Raw genomic sequence first — 10,576 nt, forward strand, 5'->3', positions numbered from 1 at the left:
AATTTTCCACTTCTAACTAGCCAGGGAAATTTTCACTGCAAAACAAGCTTTGGCCGTGGGACTGACCTTGATTCTCAGATAAAGTGTTATGGCAAACCTGCCTCAGGAAAAGAACTTGACTCAGGAAAAAACAACAAGATCGGGCAAGGTTAGACTGCAGCAGACCAGTGCAGCATTGCAGCAGCGCAGAGCATCTGCATCCGGCCCTCCTGCACCACAAGGGGAAGATCCTGTACAAGCTGGGTCAAAAGGAATAGCCTCTGAAGAGGGATTTACTTCAGTATTAAGTAAAATTTATGAAACCTTGGAAAAATTAAGCAAACAAGTTACTGAAGCAACAACTAAAATTGACCAAAACACTGCTAGCATCAACAACTTGGGGCAGAAGGTGAATTCAAATACAGAATCCATTGAAAAACTGCTGCAAGAATCTACTTCGAATCGAAAGACAGCCGAGGAAGCAAAGGAAAAAGCAGCGGCTGTAGAGGAAAAGATAACACCGATATGTAAACAGCTTGGGGACCACCAGTTGCTTTTGTCTATGATTGAACTGAAGGAGAAACAGACTAATCTGAGGATCAGGGCGGTACCTGAACTTGAAAAAGACAGCCTAAGTGATTTTCTAACACAGGAATTTGCAGACTTTTGGAACCTGGATGATAAGCAAGACTTCAAGATAGTAAGTGCTTTTAGACTTGGAAGAGGAGGGAGAAAGAACAGGGCGAGAGACTGTTTGATTACCCTCCGATCAAAAGAGGAGAGAGACAAAATATTGAGTCTGCACTTCCAGAAGACCTTGGAAATAAACGAATCAAGAGTCGAGATATTTAAGGACATCCCGAAACATCTTTTGGACCTTAGGTCTAACTACGGAGATTTGGTGGCCCTGCTGAGAGGAAACATAACCATTTTTAGGTGGGAATTCCCCCAAGGCCTATCTTTTACCTTTAAAGGGAAAAAGTTTAAAATAAGATCAGTGGAAGATAAAGAAAAATTTCTGAGAGAACACGGAGGAGACCTGCAAAAAGAAGCTGAAGAAGAGCCAAGAGCTTTAAAACCAGGAATACAAGACATAGTACCACCACCTTTGGGATTGGACAAGCTAGAGAAAGTGATACCACCGTCAGAACAAGAACAATTATTGGGAGCAGTTGGAGGAAAAGCAAAATAAATACACCATGTCTCTGCAACTATTAAGTTGGAACATTCATGGTTTTAACTCCACAGAGAAAAGGAAGAAAGTCTTTCATTTACTGAAAAAGGAACAACTAGACTTGATTTGCTTACAGGAAACACATGTGATAAGGCTACATAGGAAAGTATTGATTAATAAAAGATTTGGCCAAGAGTTTATTTCATCGGACAAGGTTAAAAAGAGAGGAGTAGTTATTTATGCAAAAGAGAGCCTATCACCGAAATTTGTTTTTAAAGATGACCAAGGAAGATTTGTGGCAATCGAAATTCAAACACAAGGAGAAAATTTTTTGATAGTAGGAGTATATGCACCGAATGAGGGGAAATCTGAATTTTTTAAGAAGTTGCATGAGACATTGTTAGACTATATGGATTACAACATTATCATGATGGGAGATATGAATGGAGTGGTATCTACAAATATAGACAAGTCGCAGAGACAGGTAGTTACAAAAGATGGCAGACTACCAAAAACCTTTTTTGAACTGACTGACAATATGGATTTGATTGACATTTGGAGAACTAAGAATCCCTTGGGTAGAGAGGGAACCTTCTTTTCTGAAGCCAAAATGACATGGACAAGAATTGACCAAATCTGGATAACTAGAGGACTGGCACCTAAGACTCGAAAAGTGGAAATTTGCCCTAAAACTTGCTCCGACCATAATGCTGTGAAAATGGAGATGAAATTAACATCAACCGGTTCCTTCAGATGGAGGATGAATGACACCTTGTTTAGAGATCAAGAGGTTATCAAGAAGGCCCAAAAAACCTTGAGAGACTATTTTGAGATAAATTTGAACACCAATATTGAAAAAAGAGTAATCTGGGACGCAAGTAAAGCAGTTATGAGGGGGTTTCTGATTCAACAGAATGCAATAAAGAAGAGAGTTCAAAATGAGAAAAAAGATAAAATTTTGGAAAAAATAAAAGAGGGTGAGAAGAAACTGAGAGCGAAACCAAAGTCACAAGAGATTCTGAGAGATATAAAGTTATATCAAGTGCAATATATGAAGATGATGAATCAGGAAATTGAATGGAAAATTAAACAAATGAGACAAAGGACATTTGAATCGGCTAATAAATGTGGAAAATTGTTAGCCTGGCAAATGAAAAAAAGACAAAAGCTCAATACTATTACCAATTTGGAAGTGGAAGGAAAGAACATTCAGAATCCAGTGGAAATTAGAAAATGCTTCCAGAGGTATTTTAAACAGTTATATACACAAGGGCCACAGAAAGAGTTTGATATAGACCAATTTTTAAAAACAAATGGACTACAAAAAATCTCTCAAGAAAACAAGTTAATGTTGAACTATAAAATTACAGAACAGGAGGTAGAAGGTGCCATCCAGAATATGCAGTTGGGCAAATCTCCAGGGCCGGATGGCCTAACCTCAAAATATTATAGATCCTTGAAGGATTGGATTATTCAACCACTAAAGGAGGTCTGTAATGAAATTTTGGAGGGGGAAAAAGCGCCAGAGTCGTGGAAGGAAGCCTATATTACGCTTATACCAAAAACTGAGTCTGAAAAGACACAATTTAAGAACTACCGCCCCATATCCCTGCTCAATGTGGATTACAAAATATTTGCTGATATTGATATTGCAAGTGAACATTAATACTAAAGCAGTTTTAATCTTTGTAGATGCGGAGAAAGCCTTTGATAATATTTCTTGGAGTTTTATGATGAAAAATCTTCAGGGGATGGGGGTTGGTCAAGGGTTTGAAAATGGTATAAGTGCAATCTACTCAGAACAAAAGGCTAAACTAATAGTTAATAACGTGGTGACAGAGGAATTCAAGATAGAGAAAGGTACATGACAAGGCTGCCCAATTTCCCCATTGCTTTTTATTTCGGTCCTGGAGGTTTTGCTAAATATGATTAGAAGGGACCGTCTGATTAAAGGTATACAGGTCGGAGCCAAACAATACAAACTGAAAGCTTTTGCAAATGACTTAGTATTGACGTTACAGGAGCCAGAATCTAGTACTAAAAGAGTATTAGAACGGATTCAAGAATTTGGTCGTGTGGCAGGATTCAAGTTGAACAAGTTAAAAACTAAAGTTCTTGAGAAAAATTTAACACCGATTGAGAAAGAGAGGTTTCAGAAGGAGACAGGTTTAACATTGGTTAAGAAAGTAAAATACCTGGGGGTTAATATGACTGCTAGGAACTTAAACTTATTTAAAGACAACTATGAGAAATGTTGGTTAGAAGTGAAAAAGGACTTAGAAATATGGTCAAATTTGAAGCTTTCCTTGTTGGGTCGAATTGCTGTTATAGAGATGAATGTATTGCCAAGAATGTTATTTTTGTTTCAATCACTGCAAATTTTGGACAAAATGGACTGTTTCAAGAAGTGGCAGAGAGACATTTCTAGATTTGTCTGGCAGGGCAAGAAGCCCAGAATAAAATTTAAAATACTAACTGATGCAAAGGAAAGAGGTGGATTTGCCCTGCCAGACCTTAAACTTTATTATGAATCAGCAGCATTCTGCTGGTTGAAAGAATGGCTGCTTCTTGAGAACACAGACATTTTGGATCTAGAAGGTTTTAATAACGTTTTTGGGTGGCATGCATATTTGTGGTACGACAAGGTTAAAGCACATAAAGTATTTAAAAACCATATTGTCAGGAAAGCATTGTTTAATGTCTGGATAAGATATAAAGACTTACTTGAAAATAAAACCCCAAGGTGGTTGTCACCGATGGAAGCAAAGGCTCAGAAAAAGCTCAATATGGAGGCCAAATGGCCGAAATATTGGGAAATTTTGGAGCAAGAAGGGGACAAATTGAAATTGCAGAGTTTTGAGAAATTAAAAGACAAAGTGCGAGACTGGCTTCACTATTATCAAATAAGGGAGGCTTATAATTTGGACAAAAAAATTGGCTTCCAGGTGGAAAAATCAAAATTGGAAACAGAGCTGTTAGATCCCAAAACTAAGATACTTTCAAGAATGTATAACTTGCTGTTGAAATGGAATACGCAGGATGAAACGGTTAAATCCGCTATGATTAAATGGGCACAAGATGTTGGACATAATATTATGTTTGCTGACTGGGAACAGTTGTGGACCACAGGTATGAAATTTACGGCATGTAATGCCCCAAGAGAGAATATTATGAAAATGGTATACAGGTGGTACATGACACCAGTCAAGCTTGCAAAAATCTATCATTTGCCCGATAATAAATGTTGGAAATGTAAAGAAAATGAAGGTACATTCTTTCACCTTTGGTGGACGTGCCCAAAGATTAAGGCTTTCTGGGAGATGATCTATAATGAAATGAAAAAGGTATTTAAATATACCTTCCAGAAGAAACCAGAGGCCTTTCTCCTGGGCATAGCTGGTCAATTGGTGCCAAAGAAGGATAGAACTTTCTTTATGTATGCTACAACAGCAGCAAGAATACTCATTGCAAAGTATTGGAAGACACAAGATCTACCCACCCTGGAAGAGTGGCAGATGAAGGTGATGGACTATATGGAACTGGCGGAAATGACTGGCAGAATCCGAGACCAGGGAGAAGAGTTGGTGGAAGAGGACTGGAAGAAATTTAAAGACTATTTGCAGAAATATTGTAAAATTAATGAATGTTAAAATGATGTTGGATTGAAATTAAGTGGCATTAGCAAAAAGGCTAATAAGAATATGTAAAAATGGATTGATAATGGATGAAAATATATAGTGAAAATATGTTAAGATATAGAGTTAAGATAAATGAAAGAGGGTAAGGATTTGCTGAACTGACTATGTGAACAGGAATACAAAAAAGGGAGGTATGAGGAGGTCAAGGAAACAAGCAAACGAGCTTAAACATATCAAAAAAAGGGATTTGTTTTTAACTTTTTCTACTTATTTGTTTTTTGTATTTTGTATTTTCTTTCTTTCTATGTATTTTTGTATTTTTTGTATTTCTTTTTTTTTCTTGTTCTCTTTTTATTCTGTAAATTTCTGTTTTTTTGTAAAACCCTAATAAATATTTTATTTAAAAAAATATGAAATCTTATGAGCTCTTGGGAATTTCTCTGGGCATAAAGAGGGCAAGAATTTAATTTGCTCATGGCCGAAATAATCAAAATTTATGCATCCTGACCTCTTGTCATTTTGTCCATAAATAAGGAAGCGGCTGAAAGTTCCACTATGACCACAGGAAAAGCAAAAGAAAAGAAAAGATGACCCACATTTTTGAGACAGCTATTGTCTTCATAAGCTGCATTAAAATTGTTGGAAAGGTACATGTGGAAAAAGTTTAATAAAAATTGAAAAAATGAGGCTAGCATAGCATAGGTATTTCTTGAAGACTAGAAGAAGTCCTGCAGAAAAGTTCCATGAATCCTCTCAAATTAATCCTGCAAAGCTGAAGAAAAAGGCCAGCAAGCAGTTAAAAGGTAGAAGGGGAATACCCACCAAAACCAGCAGAAATTGGAATTACTAGATCCCTTGAATTTGAATGATTAGAATCCCTTACCAAATGTGGCTGCTATAAGCAACCAAGGATTGATGGTTAAAAACTTTAAGCCTTACAATACTTGTGTTGAGGGAACGAAACAGCTTTCCCCCCCCCCTTTCCTTTCTACAGCTGAGGAGAGAAGGGGAAAGAAAAAGGCAGGTTTGCCGAGACCAGCCCAGAATGAGCAAAAAGACAGCTGCCAAACTTCCAGCATGGCTGTGAGAGGGGAAAAAGGGGGGCCTCAAGTAAGGGGGCTGTCCCACGACTTCCCCCATCACTATATCCCTCATTGAGAGATAGGTGGGTGGGTAATTGGAAAATTCCCCAGCCTAATAGAAATTATGAAAAGAGCGGGGAGATCAGTGTGGCTGAGACTTAAAATTTGCAGTAAAAAACACCTGCCTGATTTAGAAAACAAAAACAAAGCCCAGATAAATGGGCAGGCTGATGGCTTTCAAAAGTAGAGAGACCAGCCTAGATTAGTGTGGTTCTTCCCCCGCCCCCTTGCCGGCTTGAAAATGCAGCAGAAAAAGGGACTTCCGGTCAGCGCGAGCGACCATAATGGCGGATTTCCTCTAAACTCCGGAGGAAATCGGCTTCGTGGAGCTGGGGTTCTACCGCTACGGCGAAGCGGGGACCCGAAAAAAATCACAGGTGGGGAAGCCTGTGAACTGAAGGCTCGGCGGGCTCCATTTGCGCTCCCCCCCGCTGCAAAGGAGCCTTTTTAAAGGCTCCGGAACGGACCGGGGGTGAGGGGTGCGGAGCTGAGAGCTGTCTACCCGTCTCCGCGAAGTGAAGCCGCACAGCCAGGGTCGGAGAGCGCTGATTTCTTTTCTGGCTAATTGGACTCGAAAACAACTACCCGTGAGTAGGAATTTGACATATATTGGGAAGAAAACTACTAAAGAATTCGGCCGAAACGGGAAAGGCAAAAACAGGAAGTCTGCCTTCCCGGACTGTTAACAGATCAAAGTAAAGAGATTGTAAAGCTGGGACTTAGAAAGATGAGTTCTCGGGAGGATTAAAATCCAGCATCTGAAGAGGAAACTACCCCACTGTTAGCAGGAACAGTGGGGAGATATTTGAAAGATTTTTGACCTGCAAGGAAAGGAAATTTTAAAATACATCTGCTGACTTTAAAACCTGGGAACAGACTGCCTATGATAGGGAAGCCGATCAGAGGGAACTGTCAAACGGAGAGTGGAAATAAAAGTTTGATTTAGCTCTGCAAAGGATACAGTGTGGAAATATCTGGGAAAGGAAAGTAACATTTTGGGACTAAAAATTTGATACTAAGATACTGGGACTTTATTAGAATATCATTCGTTATAAAGTTGCAATAAGAAGTTGGATTTGTGACCCCTAGAGGCAACTATGTTGCAATGACATTCTAGACAACAAGTACTGCTGTGGGAAAATTTCTACTTTACCTAAACAAATTCTCCAAGCGTGTGACTGACCTTGGGAGTGTATGTGAGTGTTATGGCAGATAAAGCAGAGTTGACACAGGAAAAAACTACCAGGTCTGGAAGACAATACAAAGTTGACACTACAAGAAGGCCTTCAACAGGGGGTGTAGTGGGCACAGCAGGAGCTGCTGCCCCACAGGCAAAATTAAAGGTTATGTCAACTGAGGAACTGTTGGCCCAAGCATTGGGTAAAATTGATGCATCTTTGGAGAAGTTGGCCAACAGGGTCGAAGAGACAAATAAATAAGTAGCAGAGGCTTGTGCAAAAATTGAAGCGAATACCTCAAACATTAATTTGAATTCTTCAAGTATCAATGAACTAGGGAAAAAGGTGAACTCTAATACACAGTCTATTGAAAAATTATTGGAAGAATCGGCTTCAACTAGAAAATTGGCTGAAGAGGCCAAGGAAATTGAAACTGCTGTTCTGGAACAGATTCCACCGGTACATAAGAAGTTTGAAGAGTATGATTTGACGCTGTCCATGATAGACCTTGAAAGAAAAGCGAGAAATCTAAGAATAAGAGGCGTGCCAGAAAGTGAGAAAGAGAATTTGGCAGAATTTCTCACAAAAGAATTGTCACAATTTTGGCAGAAGGACCTGGGGGAGGAAGAATTTACTATTGTGAGTGCTTTTAGACTTGGTAGAAGACAAGGAAAGAATAAAGCAAGAGACTGTTTAATAACTTTGAAAACAAAGGAAGAAAGGGATAAAATATTGAATCTACATTATCAAAGAACCCTGGAAATTGAGGATACCTTTGTGGAAATCTTCAAAGACATACCTAAACACATTTTGGAGGTAAGGGCCTACTACAGAGACCTGGTTGCCTTGCTGAGAAAAAACAAAATAATTTTCAGGTGGGAATTCCCCCAAGGCCTATCTTTTAAATATAGAGGAAAGAAAATAAGAATAAGGACAGTAAATGACAAGGACAAGTTTTTGAAAGATCACGAAGAGGACCTACAGAAGGAAGTGGATTCTGCTGAGGATGTATTGATGCCAGGACAAGGACTTTCGGAGATTGCAAATTTGATATCTGGACGCTCCGGCCCAAGGAGAGACAAGCCACCGACAGAAGAACAACAACTTGGTGCAGTAGGAGGGAAATCTAACTAACTAATCATGTCTCTGCAACTTTTAAGTTGGAATTGTAATGGACTTAATTCCCCTAGAAAGAGAAAAGAGATCTTTCATATATTAAAGAAAGAACATTTGGACTTGATTTGTTTACAAGAGACTCATGTTATGAGGCTACACAGGAAAATACTTGTTAATAAAAGATTAGGGCAAGAATTTTGGCCTGGGTGTTCATCAGTATGCGGATGATACCCAGCTCTACCTCTCTTTTAAATCAGAACCAGTGAGGGTGGTGAAGGTCCTGTGTGAGTGTCTGGAGGCGGTTGGAGGATGGATGGCGGCTAACAGATTGAGGTTGAATCCTGACAAGACAGAAGTACTGTTTTTGGGGGACAGGAGGCGGGCAGGTGTGGAGGATTCCCTGGTCCTGAATGGGGTAACTGTGCCCCTGAAGGACCAGGTGTGCAGCCTGGGAGTCATTTTGGACTCACAGCTGTCCATGGAGGCACAGGTCAAATCTGTGTCCAGGGCAGCTGTTTACCAGCTCCATCTGGTACGTAGGCTGAGACCCTATCTGCCTGCGGACTGTCTCGCCAGAGTGGTGCATGCTCTGGTTATCTCCCGCTTGGACTACTGCAATGCACTCTACGTGGGGCTACCTTTGAAGGTGACTCGGAAACTACAACTAATCCAGAATGCGGCAGCTAGACTGGTGACTGGGGGCGGCCGCCGAGACCATATAACACCGGTCTTGAAAGACCTACATTGGCTCCCAGTACGTTTCCGAGCACAATTCAAAGTGTTGGTGCTGACCTTTAAAGCCCTAAACGGCCTCGGTCCAGTATACCTGAAGGAGCGTCTCTACCCCCATCAGTCTGCCCGGACGCTGAGGTCCAGTGCCGAGGGCCTTCTGGCGGTTCCCTCATTGCGAGAAGCAAAGCTACAGGGAACCAGGCAGAGGGCCTTCTCGGTAGTGGCGCCCGCCCTGTGGAACGCCCTTCCAGCAGATGTCAAAGCGATAAACAACTACCTGACATTCAGAAGACATCTTAAGGCAGCCCTGTTCAGGGAAGTTTTTAACGTGTGATATTTTACTGTGTTTCTGGTTTCTATGGAAGCCGCCCAGAGTGGCTGGGGAGGCCCAGCCAGATGGGCGGGGTATAAATAATAAATTATTATTATTATTATTATTATTATTATTATTATTATTATTTATTTCGTCTGATAAAGTTAAAAAAAGAGGAGTGGTGATTTACGCAAAGGAGAAACTTTTACCGAAATTTATCCTCAAAGATGAACAAGGAAGATATTTGGCTATTGAAATTCAGTTTCAAGGGGAGAAATTTTTGATAGTGGGTGTGTATGCACCAAATGAGGGGAAGTCGGAATTTTTCAAGAAGTTGCATGAGACTTTGATGGACTTTATGGACTACAATATAATCTTGATGGGGGATATGAATGGAGTTGTATCTACCAATATGGACAAGGCGCAAAAACAGGTAGTCACCAAAGATGGTAGACTACCAAAAACTTTCTTTGAAATGACTGATAATATGGACTTGATCGATATTTGGAGAACTAAGAACCCCTTGGAGAGAGAGGGAACATTCTTCTCTGAAGCCAAGATGACATGGACCAGAATTGACCAAATTTGGATTACTAGAGGAATGGCACCAAAGATAAAAAAAGTGGAAATCTGCCCTAAAATATGCTCCGACCATAACGCTGTAAAGATGGAGATGAAGACAACAACAACCGGTACCTTCAGATGGAGGATGAATGACACCCTATTCAGAGACAAAGAAGTATACAACAAGGCCCAAAAGACTCTTAAAGACTACTTTGAATTAAACTTGCCAACAAATCTGGAAAAAAGAGTAATCTGGGATGCAAGTAAAGCCGTGATGAGAGGGTTTTTGATACAACAGAATGCATTAAAAAAGAGAAGGCAAAATGAGAAAAAAGATAAAATTTTGGAGAAAATTAAAGAAGGTGAGAAAAAATTGAGAGCCAAGCCGAAGTCACAAGAGATTCTGAGAGAAATAAAGATTTACCAAACACAATATATGGAATTGATGAATCAGGAAATAGAATGGAAAATTAAACAAATGAGACAGAAGACATTTGAATCGGCGGATAAATGTGGGAAATTACTGGCATGGCAACTGAAAAAAAGACAAAAATTAAATACAATTACAAACTTGGAAGTAGAAGGAAAAGACATAAATAACCCAAATGAGATTAGAAATTGTTTTCAGAAGTACTTTAAGCAATTATATGCACAAGGGCCACAGAATGAAAGGGACATTGATGGATTTTTGAAAACAAATGGATTACAAAAAATTTCACAGGAAAGCAAAGCATTGTTGA

Source organism: Podarcis filfolensis (genome assembly GCF_964270895.1).
Source record: "Podarcis filfolensis genome assembly, chromosome: Z".
Lineage (NCBI taxonomy): Eukaryota > Metazoa > Chordata > Lepidosauria > Squamata > Lacertidae > Podarcis > Podarcis filfolensis.